The sequence below is a fragment of the Lampetra planeri genome, chromosome 20, assembly GCF_965212315.1.
Source record: "Lampetra planeri chromosome 20, kcLamPlan1.2.h2, whole genome shotgun sequence".
Classification (NCBI taxonomy): Eukaryota; Metazoa; Chordata; class Hyperoartia; order Petromyzontiformes; family Petromyzontidae; genus Lampetra; species Lampetra planeri.
In genome coordinates this window covers 5,632,615-5,658,536 of record NC_136126.1, presented here as the reverse complement: position 1 = coordinate 5,658,536, position 25,922 = coordinate 5,632,615, and positions in this window count along the sequence as shown.

Here is a 25,922-nt window from a genome sequence, read left to right as displayed (position 1 = left end):
ACCCAGGCCAGCACCAGCCTCACTCTCATTCTCCAGCGCGGTTTGCCCAGTCGTGTGGTGTTTCTGTGCGAGTTTTTGAACGGAAGGTTGCTTGATGATCCAGCGCTCACGGATTTTCACTCCAGACGCTCACTCATTGGCAGTCAGTCGCCTCCTCCATCACTCCCTCGTCGCTACTACCACCATGGTTACTGTTTCCAAGAAGTTCACTTCTTGATTCCTCCTCCCATGCTGATGGCTCAGTCGAGCAGACTGTGGCGCCAAGGTGGTGAGATGTAAAAAATGTTTTTTTTAACAATGTTAACTATCGATTTAAAGCTTTCGTGACTGCAGGGATTCATCTTCTTGGTTCTTTCGGTAAAGTCACGTAGAAGGAAAATTATAAAATAATAAAAATAAAACATAATAAAATAATTCTCACTATTATTTTATTATGAAGGAAAATAATAAATTAATAAAAATAAAACATAATAAAATAATTCTCACTATTATTTTATTATGTTTTATTTTTATTATTTTATTATTTTCCTTCTACGTGACTTTACCGAAAGAACCAAGAAAATGTTAACTACCTCGCCTGGTATACAGGAGGCAGTGGGTCTAATCCCAACCCTAACACGTGTTCATATCTCTCTCCCTGTGGTCGCATGGCTTTTTCGCCAGGTTCTCCAGGTTTTCCCTCCACGTTTAGAAACATGCATTTAGAATATTTGGCTGCAATAGATTTCCACACGATAAGCCACTGCGTTGAGCTATAATTTATGACCAAGTCGCTTCTGAAAAAGAGCTACATAGCTTGGGGGGGGGCTTACCTGGTAAAATGAAATAAAAAATAGTTTAGTTTTAATTAGTTTTACTTCCACCATGCTTACTGTCCCCCAAAAACTGCACTCCTTGATTCCTCCTCCCATGTTGAAGACTCCATCAAGCCGACTGACTGATTCGTGTTATCCACGCGTTGTTATTCCACCACCGTGCAGTGGATCGAAACGCTTCCGGCTGCCTACTGGTCTCCGCTCTACTCGACTTCGGAATTCCCACCCATTGTCTCTTTGTCCAAGTTCTTATAGTAATTCTAGATTTGAAGCTTTCGTGACTGCAAGGATTCATACTCTTAGTTTTATCGGTAAAGTCACGTAGGTAAAAAATGAAATGAAAATTAATAAAAAATATAATAATAATAAATCACGACGTTTCGGAGGCAACATAAGTCTCCATCATCAGGTGGGACCGTCACAGCCAGATTTTCTGTATCAAGTGAGGCAGGGATTCCAAGATGCAAGTTCTTGAATACAAATTAAGGGCGGGATTTTTTATTATTTTATTTTCATTAATTTTAATTTCATTTTTTACCTACGTGACTTTACCGAAAAAACTAAGAGTATGAATTCTTATAGTAACTTCCCTCAATTGAATACAAGTATTGATGTTGTACTAATAGCATGCACCTTGCATGGTGTGCCGTCTGTTTGCTGGCCTTTTGGCCTGACCTCAGCAACCGTGATGAGAACGAACGGTTTCATCGGTTTTTTGTTGGCCTGAACTAATCTGCTGTGGTCATTTTAACCTCAGTTAACCGTTTGTGTTGTTGTTAGTTTAACACGTAGGCTTTCGCGACCAATATTTTGGCAAATCGCCCGATGATGCTGATTGTAATTACCAGCGAAACGTCGCACTGCTAAAATTGTAAATGTTGTGGATTTACTCTCCAACACACCGGTGGGCTGAAGTAGTAACTATTTGGCGTTTTGTTTACGTGACAAATCCCTTACTAATTGGATGTGTCGGGTGGTGGAGGGTTACGACACATTTATACTTACGCGATCTAACCCAAAAACCTTTAATATTCTATTTTTTTATTTGCAGTAATGTTACATTTTTTTTCTGTCGCAAAATTGCTTTGTTATCTCTTGTATGCGCCTCGGTGACCCAGGTCTCCCTTGAAAGCGAAACCTGTGGCCTCAATGGGTCTCTCACCTGGGTCGCAACGAGGGTTCTGTGCTGACTGAATGACTGACAACGAGGTCTGGTGGCGAATGAGACAGCGGCATTCCATGGCTGGTCTCCCCTCCCCCCTGGTACAACTGCATCGGTGACAAAAAAAGCTCTACAGCCCGTCAGATTCCTCCAGTATAATAAAATATTCTGATTCAGATGCTGCACCGCCTGTGCACACTCAATAGCCTGCGTCGCTGGCGGCGAGGACGCAATTCGTACCTTGAGTGGGCGTCTATTGAGCAGCTGTAGTTTTCTGAAACGATAAAAGTGTGGTGTGTCCCCACCGCCCCCCCCCCCCACCTTAAAGTAAACCAGAGCTCGCAGGAGCTGAGGGTTGACTCTGCTGGTTGATCTTCTTGGTTCTTTAAGTAAAGTCACGTAGAAGGGAAGTAATACAATAATACAAATAAAACATAATAAAATAATTCTCACGACGTTTCATTCAGACGCTGTCGCCTCGACAGACCTGTTCTTCACCTAAGGACGGCTGCTTGCGTTGTGGCCGAAACGTCGTGAGAATTATTTTATTATGTTTTATTATTATTATTTTATTACTTCCCTTCTACGTGACTTTACCGAAAGAACCAAGAAGATGAATCCCTGCAGTCACGAAAGCTTTAAATCGAAATCTGCTGGTTGAGTTCTCACAAAAAAAAAGAGGACAAAATTCACATTCCACCAAACGTGAATGGTCCGGTGAGCACGTGACCCCGCCGCCACAATGCTGCCCCTGCCTCGAGTGCTCTATCTCCTCGCCTCGAGTGCTCTATCTCCTCGCCTCTGTCCCGCAAGGGCCCATGGGGGCGAACGGGTGGCGTGCTGTCACAGCGGCAGCAACAGCAGCAGCACATCGTGGTCTCGCGAGTGGCACTCTGAAGGCAATGAAGAGATTGCTCGAGGTTCATCACACTGGACAAGGGCTGTCCAAACAAAAATCTCCACCCACCCCCCCCCCCCCCCCCTAGTAGCTGCGAAAACACAAATTTGTAGGCAGAAGTCCCCTTCTGGGTGAGAGCCGGGAGAGTGAATGTGGATTAGTACAAAGTACATACACGCTAAATCTCTCGCCAAAATGAGATTAGGCATGTCTGAAACTTTAACATAAACTTGTTAATGGTGCTCCCAATCTTCTTGGTTCTTTCGGTAAAGTCACGTAGAATGGAAATAATAAAATAATAAAAATTAAACATAATAAAATAATTCTCACGACGTTTCGGCCACAACGCAAGTAGCCGTCCTCAGGTGAAGAACAGGTCTGTCGAGAAGACAGTCTCATTCAGACTCTGTCTCATTCACACTCTGTCTTCTCGACGGACCTGTTCTTCACCTGAGGACGGCTGCTTGCTCTGTGGCCGAAACGTCGTGAGAATTATTTTATTATGTTTTATTTTTATTATTTTATTATTTCCATTCTACGTGACTTTACCGAAAGAACCAAGAAGATGAATCCCTGCAGTCACTAAAGCTTTAAATCGGTGCTCCCAATGTTTTAACAAAGGCAGGGTTTTTTAAATTTCATTTTAAAAACAGAGGGTGTGGGCTTTTTTTTTTTGTTCTCACTGCATTTAAAACACATTCATTTGAATGTTGCCTTTTTTTCCCAGCCTTCCTTTCATGATCCAAATCTGAGGCCTCGTGGTCCTCCGTCTGGGTGGTAAGGCACCGCAGTGCGGAAGGGTTTTGCATTCCACCCTCCCATCAGCACATGAAGAACAGCTCTCACGTCCGCAGTTAATCTGTTGCATACGCCGATCTCGAATGGCGAGCAGCCACCAAAAGCCAGTCCTGAGCCCCCCCGCCCCCCCACCAGCCACCGACGCTGCATTATAAATGGGATGTTACTTCTCAGCTTTTCGTCCCAGAGACCATTTTAAACTCATTAAAATAAAATAAAAATGAATCTCGCCTCACACGTGCGCAGAGGTCGCAACCGGGTACCCGATACCCGTACCCTACCCGATACCCGGCTACCCTTACCCGGCCGGGTACGGGTACGGGTACCCGTTTGCGACCCTGGTGCGGCCGGGTACGGGTAGACCGTGAGTCACTGGTGAGTAACTGTTTGTCACTCATTTCCCAACGTCTTGTCTCTTCTCACAATTCAAGTTCCTAGAATCAACCCACCCGCGCCTGCAACATGGCTTCATCCCAGAGGTCGCAATCAGGTACCCGATACCCATACCCGTACCCGGCTGGGTACGGGTATGGGTACGGGTACGGCCGGGTACGGGTACCCGTTTGCGACTGGTGCGGCCGGGTACGGGTAGGGTAAGGAATAAAAACCTGTTTGCGACCTCTGCACGTGCGTGCGTGTGGCTTTGTGTGGTTTTATTTGACCAAAACCGTCGATGAAAGCGCTAGACGGGGAGCTGATCCCACATGGATCCATGGAATCTGCTTTGATGAACGGGTTCTCCATCTTGACGCTGCAGCCCAGAGCGCTTTTCCAAAAAGGTTACGTGTTAACAGCCTGTACACTCGTGCTGTGTACTACTCACAGTCAGTACATATCATCCATTTGTTATGTACACGCATTCAATATTGAAATATCATCCTACCGAAACAGTCAACACTTGTAAGTGTTGTGGCTTTGCTCTCCAACACACCGGTGCGTTGTACTCGTGATGAATTGGCATGTTCTGTTTACGTGACAAACCTTACTAATTGGCTGTGTCGGGTGGTGGCAGGTTTAACGACACATTTATATATTTATTCGATCTAACCCCAAAAAAAAATCTGTATTGTGGAGCACTGTAGCTTTTTGTACGCAGAAAAAAGAGTATTTTTTGCTGGCTTTTGTCAATCCACTGCTCGATAAGGCCTCCCCCAAACTGTGTCAGTCATTGTGCCTGTTTGACCATAATTCACCGTGCTGGTCAATGTGCGTTGGTGAAGGGGGGAGCGGGAAAAGGGATGTGGGGTATGATCAGTTCAGATGTCACGTGAGCCATGGTTCATAGCGTGCTGTGCTAACCATTATGCCACCGCTCCATCCCTATAATAGCTATAGTGTGGCACATTATCGAATGGAGTCACATTATCGTTACTAATAACAGGAATGACGTTACTCTGTAACAATGTGATGTCGTTCATTATTAGTCATGGGAAAAGCCAACTCATCTGTCAAAGCACCGTCTGATCAGGTACCCTCAAATATTCAACAGGAATACGATTACCACATGGGCACAGTGTTTCCAAAGCTTGGCTGTTGTCAGCCGATCTTGGAATGACCACAGTGTGGATCGGATTCATTCCAGTGCCCTTAACACATGGAAAACGTAGCACGTGCCCAGTCTGCTGACAAAGGCGGCGTTACATTGCGGACAGCGTTTCTGAGTCTTGAGTAAAGTTACATGGAAAATGAGTAACTTTATATTTTTTCCATTTACATGACCCGTCAAGAATGATCGATGTCTCCACTTTTTTTTCTGCCAGTCAAAAGACAAAAAAGGACACTTGAGGCTTTGTGTGGGTTTTAATAAGATTATATTGCTTGCCTAAATTGCATGAATAAATCAGCAATAGATGTGACGCAATAATGAAGGACGTCAAAACGTACATCAAAGTGGTCCCTGGCACGGAGAAAGATCGGTCCACCTGCATTTTTAAATCACCTTCGCGGGAGTGGGCAGGTCAAAAGTCAACATGCGGAGAAAGTGGGGCTACTCTGATGGACACTGACACACATGTGACTGTGGTGATCAGTGGAAGACCAATGGAGCATCTATTGGTCTGAGCTGTGCACTGTCACATCGTCGTCATCATCATCATCATCGTTTTCATCATCGTCATCATCGTCGTCGTCATCATCATCGTCGTCGTCACCACGAGCCCGATACTGGATGAACTTAACGGCTGCGCTGTCTGCACACGAGGAGATGAATGGGAAGCAAAGAATGCGTGATTTATTTCCATACAATGTCACACATTATCTGTGTTTTATATTGATATTTTTTTCCAGATTTGTTTCTTTTTAAACGTTTTGAAGCCTTGTTTTATCGAGGCATTTTATCATTTGCTGCCTAAGAAAGTGGTGAATGTAAAGTTACTTAACAGGTAGCTCAGATCAATTTGAAATATATTAAATTAATCTTGATATTTGTTTACCAACAAAATCCTCACTGAGCCTCATGACGCTTTTTTCAGGAGGGTCCTGACAAGTGTTCCAATAGGGGCAATGAATTGCTCTTTATAGATGTTTAGGAAGCCACTGGAGCTATGCACTTTTAAATCTAGAACTGCTTTTGTGTTTGGTGTGTTGTCCTTCCCCCGCACCTTGTGATTAGCGCGGTTGGCTACGTACGGTGCGAAAGAAGTTCAACATACATAAGGTCCATACTGTCATCCATAATGAGTCATTTTCGGGGAATTTTTCAACTGGGCGAATTTGGACCATGACGCTGGCACGAAATGGCCTCCTTTGGTGAACGACAACATGGAGCCTTTAACGTCCACTGGGAAGCAGACGACGTGTAATATTTTTTTACGGTTATAGCATCCACAATATTAATCAGGGTGGCTGCATGGATTCGAACCGTGAACGTCCGCAACAATCGGATGAACGAGCTCCCGCTGTGCAATGTCACTGCCCATATATATTATTTTAACTATCTGCTCTTCCAGCCAGCTGGCCCTGACCGTGAGTTGTATTAGTGCAATAAGTCTGTTCCCTAATAGAAAAGCAACACTTCATATTGAACACACGTGATTTGTATAAAACAACAAAAACAAGCAGTCACACGCTCCCCATTACAAATGATTAGCGCAAACGGGTGACATTGTGTTTGCTCAATGTTAGACACATCACGAAGCACACGGCTCAGGGCACTACAAGAAGCTTATCTCTGTAAAGGTCATAAATAAAACAAGGAACAGCGGCGAGTGTGTTTAGGAGAGGATTGTGATGACAGGTCACTTTCCACCGTGCACGACTCAAGTGCCACGTGGGTCGGTCTCCTTGTATCTGCACGCCAAAGATTTAGCGCAGGAGCAGACAGCCGCTGTTGCACTTAGAGGACTTTTGAAAGTGGCACATTGCTTAGAAGCACTGCACAATCCACGCATACCTCGGGGATTACCGCCCTGGACTTACGAAATAATGTAAAGTTTACAGTTCTGACTGAAATATTTTCCACGTCCCATCTTAAATGGTCAGTCTTAGCCAGTCGTCAGAGACTTTCCATTCTTGCGATGCTGTGATATGTGTCGACAACGTCCCTTTATTGTGAGGATAAATGGTTTCAGGTTGAGCATAAAGTGAGATGTAAGCAGGTTTTTATTTATTTATATCTGATGAGGGGGGGGGTTATCGTGTCAGTGGTGAGAGACAGTGAGCTCACATGAGTGGGACATTATCAAGAACTCATCTCTAATCAGACAAATCTAATCGGCATGGGGTTTTCAAGGTGCCCACGTGACCAGGCAAGTCATCATTGCATTTGTGAGTTGGTTGGTTTCCAAAGCAGTTCACATTAAGTCAGTTGGCCGCACGTTGAAAACCCCAGCCTGGAAAATCTGTCTAAACAGCCGGTGGGTCAGGCGATCCACTCCCTGGTGAGATGAGTAATTTCACAGAGCTGATGCACATCACAGGAGAACGTGGCGAGAACAACGTGAGAATAGCTGGGATCAGCACGCACCACGAACACCCTTGTCAGTGTGACACTCCGTGTGACCCGTTTGCATTTGATCCTCGTTGTTATTCCAGTTTGCTTCAGATGCCTTTCGTATGATGTTTCGCGTGGAGTTAAGTAGATGCACGAAGACGCCCCGTCCAATGTGTTCCCGGGCACAGCGTGTTACGTTCAAGGCGCTGCAAATTTCGGTTATTATTTTACAACATTTGCAGGTGATTCATTTGGTCCTGACACCAACACAGACGGTCCAAATGTTGCTTACGAGCGTTGTGGGATATTTAATGGTTTCAATGGAAGGCGAATTGATTTAATATACTGGCTTGATGAAATATGGTGGGTTTTGATAATGTTTCTGAAAACTTAACACTGCACCAAGGCCACCGATGTTCAACCTCTGGCTTCGAGGTTGTTTGTGTTAATCTAAGTTGTCTTGTGGTTGTTGTTTGACTTGCATCCCACTGGGATTTTTGCACAGCGTTGGTGTACGGTGCTTTTTTTCTGGAAGACTTTGCAGTTTTTCTTGGATTTTTCTGTTTGCACATAGTCACTTTAAGATGTTTTCTTGTTCATGTTTTTGTTTTTTGTTTGTTGCGGTTGCACCCGATTCAAGAGCCGAATGGCTCACAGGGCTATTCCTAATAAATGAAACTGAAACTGAACCAGCTGGCTCGCAGTCAGATTGCAATGGCAACCTCTGGATTGCAAGCCGAGTGAGCTGACCTTTACACCATGGCAGCAATCCCTCATGCCGGACCATGAGGAAATGCTAAGCAATGAATAATGCATAACCCCCAACCATCAATTAAAACATCGATTGATAGAATCAACATGAAAAACAAGATTCCCTTTTTTTATTCCTTAAAGAGTAAAGGTCACAAGCATACTACTTTATAAAGACAGCAATGGTTAACTGATGACATTGTACCAAATGTTTTGTGCGTGTAAATGTACGTGTGACTGCGTGTGACCGCAAACATGTGTTTCTGCTCAGTGAATGGAAATAAAACAAAGATCCTAAAGAGAAAAATAACATACCTCACAGATGCATGACCATATAAGATGTTAAACAGGGACCTTTTAATGCAGGTGTGTGTGGAGATTTTTCTTCCGAAACCAATAGCCACAGTGAGCTCCGTAATGCACGAGGGAGTGGTCCACTTGGGCCTTGACATGAAGGTTCAAAACTGGATCTAAAACTAAACTATTTTTAAAACGATACTATCTTTGTTTTACCAGGTAAAGTCCACTGAGCTATATAGCTCTTTTTCAGAAGCGACCTGAACACAAATTATAATTCAACGAAGCGGCTTATCGCGTAGAAATTTGTAGCAGCCAAATACTCTAAAGGCGTGTTTCTAAATGTGGAAGGAACCCCCGTAGGGCCGGGATAAAAAAAAATCCACGCGACCACGGGGAGCGAGACACCGCAAACTCCAAATCTACAGCAGGTGTCAGGGTCGGGATCGAGCCCATGACCTCCTGTATACCAGGCGAGGTAGTTAACATCTCGCCACCGTGGTGAGTTACTCACGCAGCAGGGAGCTGCCGTTGTGTGATGTTAACACACCGGACCTGCAATCCGAGGGGCACCGGTTGGATTCCATCTTCCGGCATGGCAGTTGAAGCGATGGACGAGTTTCTTAAATCCTTCCCGACCTCTCTCCGCCCAGAAATATAAACAAGTGGGTACATCGCAGTTGTTCGATCGGCAGGATGTGTGTGGTGGGGTGAAGTGTGGGCACTCCCACTCCTTCCAACACATCTGGTTAGCGTAGAAGAGTAAACCAAATACCCTCTGGAGCTCCCATCTAGCGGGAGGCCCCTTTCTGCGAGCAGTGGCACGAGCCGCCAATTGCAGGGCTTCGCCTTTACCGCTGCTAACGCAGGAGCCAGTGTCTGGTGCATTCCAGTGGATTGCCTTTCACCCTTGAGTGCCCGTTTGTATTCATTTACACCCCTTGGCACAAGGCTGCCACTAAAATCAGAGCTCTCTGGCCATTCCTTGGGAGGGCACGACTGAGACATTGCAGCGGTAAGGAAAGCTCCCCTGCAAGCTCGACGAAAGGAATGCACATTTAAAAGTACTTTTCTCCAACAAAACAATCCGTTTATCATCGTAATTAGTGCCAAAGTCAAAATTGCGTTGGAGACTGAAACAACATCCAAGGCGAGTTCAGTGCGATTCGGCACTGTCCAGCAGCGCTGAAATGTCCACGCTGGTAGCACTACTTGGTGTGCGGTGGCAGTTTGAGTAAAGTTCAAAGTTCATTTATTAGGTATAGTCCTGTGAGCCATTCGGCTCTTGAATCGGGTGCAACCGCAACAAACAAAAAACATGAACAAGAAAACATCTTAAAGTGATTATGTGCAAACAGAAAATCCAAGAAAAGACAGCAAAATATTGCAGAAAAAATCACCGTACACCAACGCTGTGTAAATATCCCAGTGTGATGCAAGTCAAACAACAACAACCACAAGACAACTTAGATTAAGGCCATCAGTCTAACTCTGTACTACAACAAACAAATATGGCCACACCGAAAAACTTTTCGAAAATCACCAAAATAAAGCCACAAAAGCAATGAAACAGTGGTCATAGGAACTGTGACCGAATTTTCACAATAAACGACGTGAACAACATGTTCTACCAACGGTAAAAGTACAGAACCCTGCAACTGCCCGCGTGGGCCACATGCTGGCAGAAGGGCTTCCACTCGAGGAGGAATGCGGTGGGGTACAGTGTGGGTACTCCAAAGTCTTCCGAGACGTCTGGCCGGCATGGAAGAGAAGGCCCAAAAAATACCCTCAACGAAGTATTTTTTGGCGTTAACTTCGGAAAACGTGGGAGTATCCACACTTTACCCCACCACAATGCGGCCTGCCGATCGACAAACTGTGGTGCGCCCACATGTATACTGCTGGCTGAACAAAGTGGGGGTGGTTGCTTCAACTGCTATGATCTCTGTATCTAACCAGTGCGCTTGTGAAAGCAAGTGTGTTATTATTGACATAACGAGTACGTAGTTTTGGCACTCCCTGTGAAGCTGTTGGAAATATTGCAAACATTTGTTTCTTAAGGTTTAAATGCAGGCACGAAAGCGTAACTGTTTACGAGATAATTCACGAGTCACTGCCTCACTTTCTCCTCGTGTGCTTTTCTCCAATAACACATACTTGGACAAAAATCCTGCAGCGCTATATTCAATTCCATTGAGCTTGATGAATTGACTAAGCTACTGTTACAAAATAAATCCATTATAACCAAAAACAGCACCCTGTTAGAAAAATGTAACCCTATAACATGCCAGAGGGGGGGAAAAAGAAAGAAAATACATCTTTACAGTTAAACATAAGGGGCTTTTTCATAATTGTGTAAGGCTTCTGTACGCCATGAAGCCGCGTGTGATAGTTGTAAAGGTCGGTCAATATTCCGACGCTTGCCACCAGGTCACTTAGTAATGTGTCCCCAGTGGAGGCCGGGCCAGTACTTGTGAACGTTAATGTTCATGAGACACATATCACTTACGTATAATAATAATGATGATGATGCTGATGCCAGCAGTGGCATTGTTGGCGCAGTGTTTTTCTCAGAGCGCTATGACCGCCTGAGTTTAATTGCCGGCCACGGGGAATATCAGTAGTGGTGAGTGATATCTCGAACCGATCCTGAGCCGTCACCAATCTGTACTCACCAGCATGGTGAAGTATGGTAAGAGCAACCCCTGGTGACCAACATGTCACACGTAGGTGGTCATTCAGCAGTGGATTAATAAAGGGCTGTAAATTGATATTATTTTATTATCGTGAATGTTCAAGCAAGATACATGCTGATTCTTGACCCTACCGAATGTTCGCATATATATGTGTACACAAGTTAAATTGAGAGACACGTGCAACACGAATCCACAAATTCAAATCAATTTTGTAATGATGCTGCGTTGTAAGTGGTGCAGACGCACAAACAACAACAGCAACAAAATCAACGCATTCGACAGCAACAATGTGGCCTTAGAAGGAAAATATTTAATAGGCAATGTTTCGAGCAAAGCCCATTGTTCATAGCACATACATTCATGTCCTATATCGTTCCTTTTAAGGCAGTGCTCTTAACGAATGTGTTGACTTTTCCATAAAGACAATTTTTCATCGTAAACCCAACAATTAGTTTTTCAGTCCCAAATGCCACTCAGCAGGTTATCAGTGAAGGTGTTTCCTTTCCACCTTTTAAACTTTCAAGATAGTGGCTGACAGAGTAATGAACTCTCGCTCCTACTAGAGTGAAAGACGGCAGTGTATTGTGCTGTTTACATATTTTCAGCAGCCCAAGGGATTACTTCATAACCCTCATGCACTGCACAAGCGATATAACATAAACATACCCTCTGTTTCTTTGCTATCAATCATGTTCTTTAACCTGCAGGGCCCTTCATTTGACCTAGCTTCTCGAGTTGACTTCATATTCAATCGTGGCTTGCTTATACCATAGGCTACAAAAACATTTTAGGAGCCTGTGCTAATGTTGCCTAAAAGAGGAATTAAAGGATGGATGCTTAAGCGGCGTTTAATGGATCTGCATATCGTCACATTTTTTTTTGTCATGCCCTTAATTGTACAACCTGTGCTCTTTTCAAAAGTAGCCCTTCATCCTCACTTGCAATATTACTTACACAACAGATGTGAGATTTGGTCAGCTTGACGTGTCTTCAGATGCACTGCTTGTCCTCCCGTGAGACCGACAAACACATGGGAGGTCACTGTGAAGTGTGGAAACGCCGGGCTGCGATTGAGGGGTTTCGCAAGGTGCGTCACGGAGTGCCTTTGCATTCGTCAACATCAAAAAAAAGATCTGATATGCCGCTCATGTGTGGCGGTCTTCAAAATAAACTCGCTCCGTCGCACGGACCTCTCTGTGCCAGTGCGCTTTTGCAGGTGGCCAGCACCGCTCCGGATATTCTGCGTGCGAGTCCCAGTCCCCTCCGGGCGGAATGTTGACACAATGAAGCCAATTTAGCGCGTGTAATTTTTTTTTCATGACAAGGCAATAAAAGTCACTGGATCTCTAAAACAGTGAGGCGTCTTTGTTTGGCCAGCTTCAAATATGCGCTCAATCGCTCGTTTGAACATATACTCTTGAAATGCGCAGGCCTTTTGTGTCAATCCACTGCTGGATGAGGGCCTCCCCACATCGTTGGAGTAATTGGGGTAATTTGCGATATTTCACCACGCTGGTCAGGGTGGGTTGGTGAATTCGCGGAGTATGCACTTGGGGACATACAAGTACAGTGAAGCAAAATACTGTTACGCACTGGCCTCTGATTCCCAACTACGAAGCTCCGCAGCAGCCTATAGCACCTCCTACATGCACGGCGGTTGCCCACCAAGCACCATCCAGACTTAACCCTGCTTATGGATACAGGAAAGGTCGTGGGTTCGACCCCGACCCTGACACCTGTATATGTGAAGTTTGCATGTCTCTCCCCCCATGGTCGCGTGGATTTTTCTCCGACTCCTCCGGGTTTTCCCTCCACGTTTAGAAAAGTGCGTTTAGAGGATTTGGCTGCAATACATTTTCACGTGATGATAAGCCACTATTATCGTCACGTGAGCAATCACTTGTGGCCAGGTCACTTGTGAAAAACAGCTATTATAGCTCAGTGGGCCTTACCTGGTAAAATACCAAAAAAATGTTATAGTTTAAAACTCGATTTAAAGCTTTCGTGACTGCAGGGATTCATCTTCTTGGTTCTTTCGGCAAAGTCACGTAGAAGGGAAATAATAAAATAATAAAAATAAAACATAATAAAATAATTATCACGACGTTTCGGCCACAACGCAAGCAGCCATCCTCAGGTGAAGAATGTGAGGACGGCTGCTTGCGTTGTGGCCGAAACGTCGTGAGAATTATTTTATTATGTTTTATTTTTATTATTTTATTACTTCCCTTCTACGTGACTTTACCGAAAGAACCAAGAAGAGTTTAAAACTCCTATCGCGTGTTTGTACTGTTCGTTGTTGCAACGTTCTGACCCGCCCCTACTGGACATCTGTGGGAAAAAGAGCTTTATAACTCATCGGATTCCTCCATTATTAATATATATTTTGATCCTAGCTTCTGTGATCTGACAAGATGAGGTGCATTACAATTGCTGGTATGGTTTCTATTCGTTTATTTTCTCTTTGTGCTTTCAGTCCTCTCATGAATGCATTTCAAGTCATATAATTTAACAACTTGAGGCATAAAAGTGGGAAGACGAAAAGGTATAACCTACAGTCATAACATAAAAGCTCTTCTTCTTGGTTCTTTCGGTAAAGTCACGTAGAAGGGAAGTAATAAAATAATAAAAATAAAACATAATAAAATAAAATAATTCTCACGACGTTTCGGCTACAACGCAAGCAGCCGTCTTCAGGTGAAGAATGAGACACTACCACGCTAGGAGCTTATATATAAACTGGGTTGGAGGTGGAAGAGCGCCTTAACAAAAAAGAATGTGCATATGAAGAGGAATTTAGCATATTCATGGAAAATGCGTAGGAGGTGGGCGGGGGGGGGGGTTTCAAAGGCATATTATGCCCATGCATTATGCAGGATCAACAGCACCAAGGGGGGGTGCAGGGAGTAGCATTAACAAAGGAAAGGAATGTTATTGATATGTAGCTGCAGTTACTAAACAACCACGTAGAAAACTAAAGTATAAACTACATAAAAAAAACTAAAGTATAAACTGCATAGCACCATCAGTATACTTACTATACTCTACAATAAGCTGAGTTACTAACAGCAAGTAATACATTACAATTCTACGTCGTAAAAAAAAAAATTATTATATAATATGCTTCCATCTAAACTTTATTCTCTTACATCACACGAGCATATACCGTACTATATACTGCCATAGATAAACCCAACATTAAATTATATACTGTATTACTATAAACCACCCTATACCTTATACATTTCAACATAACACTATGTATTATTCTACCCACCCTAATGTGTATCGAAATGGTTTATTACGTCCTTCCAATGATTGCTAAGCCAGAATCCATCTTCTCGGTTAAAATTGTCTCTGTGTTTGTATATGTGGATCGCCTCATGAACGAATCTCTCATGATAGCCAGATGGCTTGCAGAGAACCTCTGTCTTGGAGAAGTCAATGTCATGTGAGCCCACTGAGTTGTAACAGTGATCTGCCACGGCTGAGGTGTTTGTCCTACCGTGTTTCAGGTCAGCTTTATGTTCACGGATGCGGTCCGAGACATGTCGTTTGGTTTCGCCAATGTAACTGCTACCACAGAGGCAACTTAGTTTGTAGACACCAGTGTACTGTATGTCTGGAACCACATCTTTTACAGACGGTACCAGATCACGGATTTTATGTACTGTATTGAATCGGACCTGGATCTTGTGTTTAATCAGGATTTTGGAGATCTTTTTTGTGACCCCAGCAATGTAGGGTAAGGTGATGGTCTTGAAAGGCTCCTCAACAGGATCCTTCTTGATGGTTGGAGTGATGGCTTTGCGGATTGTGTAGTCGGAGTAACCATTAGCCTTAAGAACTTGGCGTACGTGTTTAAGTTCACTGGAAATGTGTTCATGGTCGGAGATGCATTGGGCTCTATGATATAGAGTCTTGATGAGAGAATTCTTCTGGGATGGATGGTGGTGGGAATCCGGTTTTAGATAAGCATCCGTATGGGTGGTTTTCCTGTAGACAGAGTGGCTCATTGAACCATCAGGTCTCCTTTTGATTAGGACATCCAAAAAGGGTAGCTTGCCATCATTTTCGACTTCCATGGTGAATTTGATGGCTGGGTGTATGGAATTGATGTGGTCGAGAAATTGGTCTAGAGCAGGTCGGCCATGTGGCCAGATGACAAAAGTGTCGTCTACGTACCTCTTCCATAAGGTCGGACGTAGAGTGGCAGTCTGGATGGCGTCCGTCTCAAATTTCTCCATGAAGATGTTGGCTACAACCGGAGATAGGGGGGAGCCCATTGGGGTGCCCTCAATTTGCTTGTAGAAAGTTTCATTCCAAGTGAAGCATGTATTGGTTAAGCAGTGTCTCACCAGGGGGGGTACCCCAGCATTCAGTCCTTGATGAACCAAGTCTTCAATGATTGCGATGGTGTCAGGTACAGGAACCTTGGTGAATAAGGAAACCACATCAAAACTGACAAGCAGGTCGTCTGGGGACAGGGCAATCCCCTTGATTGTCGATACCAGGTCAGTAGAGTTTAGTACTGCAGAGGTGGTTTTTCCAATAACATTCCTTTCCTTTGTTAATGCTACTCCCTGCACCCCCCCTTGGTGCTGTTGATCCTGCATAATGCATGGGCATAATATGCCTTTGAAACCCCCCCCCCCCGCCCACCTCTTACGCATTTTCCATGAATATGCTAAATTCCTCTTCATATGCACATTCTTTTTTCTTAAGGCGCTCTTCCACCTCCAACCCAGTTTATATATAAGCTCTTAGCTTGGTAGTGTCTCATTCTTCACCTGAAGACGGCTGCTTGCGTTGTAGCCGAAACGTCGTGAGAATTATTTCATTTTATTATGTTTTATTTTTATTATTTTATTACTTCCCTTCTACGTGACTTTACCGAAAGAACCAAGAAGATGAATCCCTGCAGTCACGAAAGCTTTAAATCGAAAAATAAAAGCTCTTGATGTTGTAAACCATTGCTAAGTTTTCAAGTGCAGAGCTTGAAACAGCGATTTAATATTGTTTATAAGCGATTACAAAGGTTTCAGCCTCCATTGATTTGACTTAAAACTTTCGTGACTGCAGGAATTCATATTCTTGGTTCTTTCGGTTAAGTCACGTAGATAAAAATAATAATTTTAAAGTCAAAAGAAAACATTGAAAATAATAAAGGAAAAAAATCTACGTCGTTTCGATCGTAACACAAGCGGTCTTCATCAGGCGCGGAGAGAACGCTTGTGTTGCGATCGAAACGTCTTTGGGATTTTTGATTGCATTTATTATTTTCAACGTATTATTTTTCATTGTAATTTTTTTTCTATCTACGTGACTTTGCCGAAAGAATGAAGAATAAGCCTCCATTGATGGACTGGTTAAAATGTACGACGTTTTATATATATATATAACTCATGCCACACATAGGGTTACGTGAACATTTAGCACTGCTGCATTTTATGCCCCCCCCCACCCCCCCAGTATAGAATCCCACAGGAACTTCTTAAGATATCCTCCATGTGGTTTCTTGGACAATAGAACGATAGGCTGTGTGCGTGTGTCCGTACGTCTGTATGCGTGCCAACATCAAGTGGTGAAGATCTGAACCAGTCCTGGACCTCCCCTAGGCCGACTCAGTCTCAAATGAGTACCTGGTGGTGCGCTGTGCAAACATCGCCACTAAGGGAGACGAAGGCGGCTGGGTGTGGTGCTGGCCACCCACCTCCTCGTGTGCCGTTCCCGCCTTCATAACAGCACTTGCCCCACCAGTCTGGTCAGTCTTTACGGGGGATCTTTGTCTTTGTGCGCACTCGTTACTGCCCCCACTACGTCTGGCCTCAAAATGGCATATTTAACAAAAAGAACAGCGTAAATCAGGCACATGTGCAGGTTTATGTTGTATCTCGCGATGTATCTTGGATCACAAACAAAATCCAATAAGGATCAGCCCTCAGCAGGGCACTCTGCACGCCGGAGGTCTTGCTATGCAACGGGGCTGCCTGTGGTCATGTGCTTTGTGTTTGGCGCCCTGCTAAAATGGATAAGGTTTTGCGCAATCTCTTCAACAGTTGGTCATGAAACCTGCATCTGATGATCCCATTGCTCCCTCTGATCCAGCCAATGGGAGCACAGCAAAGCTCCCATTGCTCCCTCTGATCCAGCCAATGGGAGCACAACAAAGCTCCCATTGCTCCCACTGATCCAGCCAATGGGAGCACAGCAAAGCTCCCACTGCTCCCTCTGATCCAGCCAATGGGGGCACAGAAAAGCTCCCATTGCTCCCCCTGCTACAGCCAGTGGGAACGGTGGTAGCCCACCGATGTGACTAACAGAGCTGTGATTCTGTTTTCCCAAATAATACACGCCAGGTGTTCTCTTAGCTGGTTTGATGGCACAGTGTGCCTATCGACAATAAAGGTACTATCATATTAAAAAAAGGAGCACGTTATTATACCGTTTATAGGATTACTCTGCTCTCTTCTTGTACATTTTCATGTCGCACTTGATGTCCTTTGGAATTTTTCGCAGACCTCCTCCCATTCCCCTTTCTTATTTGCTTTCCATATGTTCAGGAAATATGTTTTTGCCACCAGATTTAAAATGTGAATTCATGAAAACCTCTTCGTCTGGAACTCGCACAAACAAAATCCACGCCTGAACTCACTGTTCTGTGTTTTATTCCGACTTGCCAAACTTCAATACTTGAATTGGTGCGTAGCGTGAAATGTGATATTGCAGACTATTCCGGCATTATGTAATTTAGAAACTGGCTACAAAGAGGTCACTTGAAGGGATGTCAAAGGTAGCTCTGTGACATCTGCTTCCGTGTGGCATTCTCGACCACAAAGGGCAGCATTGCCTTGGACATGACACCAATAGCACAGTTGAAATCAACATTGGGAAAAGGAAACACTGGTTATAAAAAACATGATAATGTCGTAATATTAGTGATATATTTATTAGATGTGTGCATACCCAGGAAATACCTTCCTTAGCAGTGAGTAGTGCTGATGTGGAGGCACTGGTCGAGATGATTCTCCATCAAGGGATGGATCAGAGTTAGAAAGCAGTAAAGAGGAGAGATAGCAAAACATCCAAATGCGTGCAGCTCCTAATTTTCCATATTTGTACGTGAACATCTATTCACCAACCCGCCGTGAACCGGCTTCATCCTGAAAGCATGGAGATGCTTGGTTAGGGCTAGCAGGGTCGGCCCGCTCCAGCTAGTGCGTCGCGTGACGTCCGAACGATTTGGTGAAGCCGCATTTCTTTATTTTGACGCAGCGCGCACGAACATGCGTGGTGCTGTGAAACTGCGCGGGGCAGCACTCGGTGTGAACGAGGCACGTCCAGGCGAATGCAGGAACGCTCGCCTGCTGCTGAGCAAGCCCACGTGGGGCACTGTCGGCCAGAGGTCGCAAACGGGTTTTGATTCCTTACCCGTACCCGTACCCAGCCGCACCAGGGTCGCAAACGGGTACCCGTACCCGGCCGTACCCGTACCCGGCCGGGTAAGGGTAGGGTACGGGTATCGGGTACCTGATTGCGACCTCTGGGATGAAGCCATGTTGCAGGCGCGGGTGGGTTGATTCTAGGAACTTGAATTGTGAGAAGAGACAAGACGTTGGGAAATGAGTGACAAACAGTTACTCACCAGTGACTCACGGTCTACCCGTATCCGGCCGCACCAGGGTCGCAAACGGGTACCCGTACCCGGCCGGGTACGGGTAGCCGGGTATCAGGTAGGGTACGGGTATCGGGTACCCGGTTGCGACCTCTGGCACACGCCAAAGCCCTGTGACGCACTCCTCCGCGTCATCCGCCCACCCCCAACCACGCCCTCCTCCGTCGACGTTGGAGCTGCGTGGCTTCTCGAAGAGAGAATGCGCGTTGTTGAAAAACAAATAAACTCCTTTAAAAAAGTTTTGTTTTTTTAAACAACGGTTTTATTAACAACTTCGTTTAACTCGCGGGCGAGAAGTACGTCAATGATGCGGCGTCTGCTCCCACATCAACGCTGACTTGAATTAATTGATTACTTCCGTGACTCGTTCACACGGAGCAGGCGCGCCTGAGACACGTGGCGCCTGCTTCTTGGGCGAGGCGATTCCAGAGTTTAGGGACCGCGACGTTTTTAACCTACACAAATACATATTTAATTAATAAGCCGTCCGTACAAAATGTAAATTGCTTTAAAAGAGGCAATTAATTGATTAATTGATGCCGATTTTGATACAGGCATGCATTGTCGCCGGATCTGGGTACGTGCGAAAATTTTAGAATTGATTAGACAACAGGAAGTAGACGAACTTTTGATGACAATATTTGACCACGACAAACAGAGGAATCAAGTTAAGTAAAACCGTTGAAAAAGACACCAAAGGAGGCTCGCGAGCCGCAAGGAATCTGGACCAAGTGTCACGGTGGGCCACCCGAGTCTGCGTCGTGCCAACCGGCAATCGTTCATAATACATGTTGTTGTTGGGTTAGATCGTGTAAATATACATGTGTCGTTAAACCCGCGACCACCCGACACAGCCAATTAGTAAGGTTTGTCACGTAAACAGAACATGGCAATTCGTTACTATGAATGCACTAACCGCTGCAAACTTTACTAATTGCCTGTCGGGTGATGGGTTTAACGACACATTTATATTTACGCGATCTAACCCCCAAATAAACCTGTATCATGGATGATATTGGTCGCTAAAGCCTACTACTACTAAGGGCCATCCATTTAGTACGTATGCATGGAGGGGGGAGGGGGGGTTAACCCAAATGCGTACGCTTGTGTATGGGTGGGGGGGTCTACTGAGAATGTACGCATAGGAAACGGGGGGGGGGGTGAAGCCTCGATATAATTTGTCTACATTGGCCTTCAAATGAGTTAGAAGGTCCGGCGGTAGACTATCTGTTTGCTTAAAACACGTTAATATTATGAATCCTTGATCGTTTCTGCGTGGATTAAATATCGGTCGTTCTATAGGATTCGGGGGGGCGGGGGGGGGGTGCGTCAAGGGTACGTACGCAGGTGTGGAGGGGGGGGGTGTAAAAAGTCCGCGTGCGTACAGGGAGGGCGGGATGGGTCAAGTTTCGGCAGATTTTTTGCGTACGGACCAAATTGATGCCCTCCAACTTGTTAAACCGTCGATCGTTGATTGGACGCGGCCAGGAGCAAGCGTACGCATTTGGGTTAACCCCCCCTTTTAGCCCCCCCCCCTTCCGATACGTTCCATTCATTGGCTACCACATTCTGATAAGCCCCCCCCCCTCTCCTCGCCCTTAACTTGTATTTAAGAGCTTGCATCTTGGAATCCCTGCCTCGCTTGATGCAGCAAATCTGGCTGTGACGGTCCCACCTGATGACGGAGACTTGTGTTGCCTCCGAAACGTCGTGATTTTATTATTTTATTTTTACTAATTTTAATTTCATTTTTTACCTACGTGACTTTACCGAAAGAACTAAGAGTAGGAACAAGGGCCTCGTTCTTCGCGTGATTGCGTTCATCGTGGATCCCGCCCGGCACCTGGGTTCAACAGTCTCAGTGACGCACGTGGAGCAAGCGTCACGTTCCTCCCACTGGGCAGTGCGGGCGCGCGCATCTCTGCCGTGACAACCAACGGAATTGACCGAGGACCGTGCGATTTCCCCGAGTCTGCGTTCATTCTATCGGAACCTCTCTCTCTCTCAGCTGTGGTGATGGTCGTGCCTTTTGAATGGTTGTGCAGTGTCATCGAAGATGTGTAGATGGTCCTAGATTTGAAGCTTTCGTGACTGCAAGGATTCATGCTCTTAGTTCTTTCGGTAAAGTCACGTAGGTAAAAAATGAAATTAAAATTAATAAAAATAAAAAATAAAAATATATATTTATTAATTTTTATTTCATTTTTTATCTACGTGACTTTACCGAAAGAACTAAGAGTATGTGCAGATGGGTGGTGCAGTGTAATGATACCGATGCGTTACAACAGGAAGACGTACGATGCTTAGTATATACCACTAGTGTGGGAGGGATATCAGAACCAAGTTCTCGGTCATCCCCTTCACCGACCCACCCTGACCATCATGGCGAGGTATGGTCAAACAGTCCCCTTGACTAAAGGCATGGGGAGGCCTCCATCCAGCAGTGGACTGGCAAATACATTTCACAAGACGTAAAATGATGATTGCACGTCCAAGACCGGTTAAAGCCTATAACGCAATCAAATCTAGCACATATTGTGAATCATGAACAGAAAGCAATTTGGATAACGATGGTGTCTTGCATTTGTAGGTGTTACAAGATGAGATGAATGAAACAAAGTACCGGACAGATTCAAGCTAAATGTCTTCATTTTGGAGCTTTCGTGACTGCAGGAATTATTCTTTGGTTCTTTCGGTAAAGTCACGTATAAAGATAAAATTATTTAATTTATTATTTTATCTTTTTTCTTTATACGTGACTTTACCGAAAGAACCAAAGAATAATCAAGCTAAATGTTTCAATGCGTGAGATGCCAAAAGCACCCCGCCTATGGATTTATTACATTTAATGCATTAGCATTGTGGTGAAGGTACAAGTGCAGCCCTGCAATTACCTACTCAACACACTGCTAACAAATGGACCTCCTCGAGAGAGAAAGCTCCAGAGATACCCTCGAGAGGGCATCTGCCCACTTGGCCTGCACTTCCTGGCTGGCCAGACGTCTTGGACGAGGCGAGAGCTGTCCACACTTTACCCCACCACACTCGACCTGCCAATCGACTGTGGTGAACCACGCGTGTGCTGTTTGAGGGACAGAGAACGGAGGGGGGGGGGGGGTTTGAGAAATGTTGTCCCTCGTTTCAACCGCCTCGCCCAGGAGTTGGAGTGGAATTGAACCGGCGACCTCTGGATTGCCATCACGCACCACGGCAGCTCCCGTGGTGCGACTGTCGATAAGTTCCAATCCCCAAGAACAAGCTGTAGTTTATACAACGGGGGTATGGGGGGGGGTCACGCGACCTTTTTGTAAACGCTAAGAAGTTACGGCACAAATTAAGCATTGCACTGTGAATTATTTTTTGTGAAAGTAACTTTTTTTCCCCCCAGCGGAATCAGCACCACTCCCGCTCATCGTAGCTGTATGAGACAAATCAGATGCGGTGACGATAGCTCGAAAACAAAAACAGTTCTCACGTCATCACTGAATGAAAACGTATCTGCAAAAAAAAATGCTAAATAAATAACCTTTTGCTTAAATCATCTTCATCATTTTCGGTCATGATCAATCGACTGCGAGATGAAAGCCTGCCCAAGCCACCGCCACCTCTCACGTTCCTGTGATGTAATAATCCACCCAGCACCTGCACACAAAAGCGATTCCATGCCTCCATCTCTTTGGTGGATAACCCTCGGCTACTACATCATTATAATCATTGTTGGCCATCATCCTTTCTCGTGGCATGACCTACCCACGCCCGATATTCTTAACGGTTTGAATGATGTCACTAACCGGCGTAGGTTCTCTCTCTCTCTGCCTCACAATGTATTTCCAAGCATGCGCCTCCCCAGGTTTCTTTCCGCACTTTCCCGTTTGTGTTCTATATAAATGTTTGGCATGTGTGATGGACTGGTGATGTTCAATTCATGGCAAAGCAAGAAAAAATAATCCTTCAAAAATTCTGGACAAAAAAGATTCTAAAGAGTTCAAATGGTTTTGAATTTCATTTGCGGAGGTAAACTTAGATGCGTTTTTACCATGGTGTTGTTGTTTTTTTGCAACTGATATTCATATTTGCTTTGTATACAATCATCTTGTACCCCAAATCTTTCATCGCAATCGAAGCGAGCCAAGTTTAACCCCAGGTGTAGCGTTTTGCCGTCGAAACGTTCAGACCTGCAGGCGTATCACATTCCACTTCACTCACGCCAACATTACCCACGTGTGTAAAGAAAACAAAGTGGTTTTTGTTTGTTTGTCTACATAAATCACATTTGGATGACATCAAGTCTGCGTGTTTGAATCACGTTATCGCTGTGTGAATCACGTGACGCATCCGTCTACAATGTTTGCAAAAACGTCCGCGTTTTACGTCGAAAACAATTCAACGGCGGCCCAATGCTTTTGCTCGCTTCAAAATGTGTAGCCACTCTTAACAAAGCATCGTGGCCTCATCAAAAGCAAAACGGTGAAACGTGGTTTCAACTCACAACACTGAGTGGCTCTAGCACAGCGATGAGTAGATAAATGGACTCAGCACCGTCAATGCAGGCTCAGTATAAGACAAAGATCCCCAGTAAATCCTTAACAAACTGTTGAGCCAAGTACCGTTAGCGATGAGCGCATATGAAGGCACACGAGGGAGTGGGTGGGTGGCCAGCACCACACCCGACCGCCTTTGTCTCCCTCGTGGCAATGTTTTTACACATCGCACCAGGTAGCCACACTGGTGCATGCATGCCCCAGCTATACCCTGCCCTAAATGTAATTAACTTCTTCTTGGTTCTTTCGGTAAAGTCACGTAGAAGGGAAGTAATAACATAATAAAAATAAAACATAATAAAATAATTCTCACGACGTTTCGGCTACAACGCAAGCAGCCGTCTTCAGACGGCTTCAGACGGCTGCTTTGCGTTGTAGCCGAAACGTCGTGAGAATTATTTTATTGTTTTATTTTTATTATTTTATTATTTCCCTTCTACGTGACTTTACCGAAAGAACCAAGAAGATGAATCCCTGCAGTCACGAAAGCTTTAAAATAATTTTATTATGTTTTATTTTTATTATTTTATTACTTCCCTTCTACGTGACTTTACCGAAAGAACCAAGAAGATGAATCCCTGCAGTCACGAAAGCTTTAAAATAATTTTTATTATGTTTTATTTTTATTATTTTATTACTTCCCTTCTACGTGACTTTACCGAAAGAACCAAGAAGATGAATCCCTGCAGTCACGAAAGCTTTAAAATAATTTTATTATGTTTTATTTTTATTATTTTATTACTTCCCTTCTACGTGACTTTACCGAAAGAACCAAGAAGATGAATCCCTGCAGTCAGGAAAGCTTTAAAATAATTGTATTATATTTTATTTTTATTATTTTATTATTTCCCTTCTACGTGACTTTACCGAAAGAACCAAGAAGATGAATCCCTGCAGTCACGAAAGCTTTAAAATAATTTTATTATGTTTTATTTTTATTATTTTATTACTTCCCTTCTACGTGACTTTACCGAAAGAACCAAGAAGATGAATCCCTGCAGTCACGAAAGCTTTAAATCGAAATGTAATTAACTTGTTTCTCCCTTTCCCCACAGTACCTCTCCTTCACGCACCTCTCCTGCTGTTCCCTCTCTGCACACCCGGGTCACCCGATGTATTTTTGCCCCATAACGTTATCTACAGAACTCTCGAAGACCCGTGGCGGAGATGCGGTGCAGATGTTTCCACATTTTCTCGACTGAATACAGAGTCATCTTTGTTTCACCGGAGGGCATTTGGCTCGCAGACCTGGCGACCGGAGCCTGGGAACCCAAAAAGTAAACAGATACATCACGAGACTCCGCGGGCTCTCTCTCTCTCTCTCCGTTGAAGGATTGTGGCGATACGCGGGCTCGCCATCAAGTCGGCTATTATGCGACAGTGACAATATTCTTGCAATTGTGAGCGCCGCCGGGAATGCTCCGACTCACTCCGCGATAAAAGCGAGGGAGCTGTGTGTGTGCGTGCGTGCGGGGGAGTTGGTTAAATTAGTGGCTCCATCTCGCGTGTCATGGAAGCTGTCACAGAGCCTCAGGTTCCATTGACCGTTGACACGGCAGCCGCACAGAAGAGACGCGCTTATCACGTACATGGCAGACCGATGCCAAGAGGTGGTGGTGGTGGTGTCGGTCTTTCACTTATAACGGCTCACACGAGGGTCCATTGCGAACGGTCTGGCATCGTTTGAAGGCCGCTGTAGGAGTGACGACGCTTCTGCCTCCCGTGCGGAGTGGCAGCCGTTCCATTACGCGCAGTGAAAAGCGCACAGATTACGCGCGCGTGTTACACACCTCGGTCGTGCAACGGCAATGTTTGACGTTGTTCCACCTGAATGTTCCACCTGAAGACGGAGGCTTGTGTTGCTTCCGAAACGTCGTGATTTTATTTTTTACTTTTATTAATTTACATTTTTTTCCTACGTGACTTTACCGAAAAAACCTAAGAATATAAAAATGTTTGACATGTTGCGTGAAATAAACGCCCCTCCCGCCCCCCCCCCGTCCCCCAAATCGACTGCAAGATAGCACGGCTTGTGGGAGACTTCTAGAATGAATTAATTGAGCTGACTTCTGCGTCAACAAAGACCGCATAAAAAGCGCAACAGTTCCAAATGAGGTTGTTGATGAACATGAGCTCCAATATATAATTATCATTATTTTGACAGAAAATTCCTTCCTTGGGTGAGAGCAGTTTGTCCGGTATATATATTTTTTTCGTATGTGTGCGTGTGCAGCGCGGTGTGGAATACATCAACTTTAACGAATATGACCCTGAAGAGGTATTCGTTTTAAATATAGCCTGTTTAATTGTCAGACCTCACAGGAATAGTGTTGCAATGCAAGGCAGCATTGAAGAAACC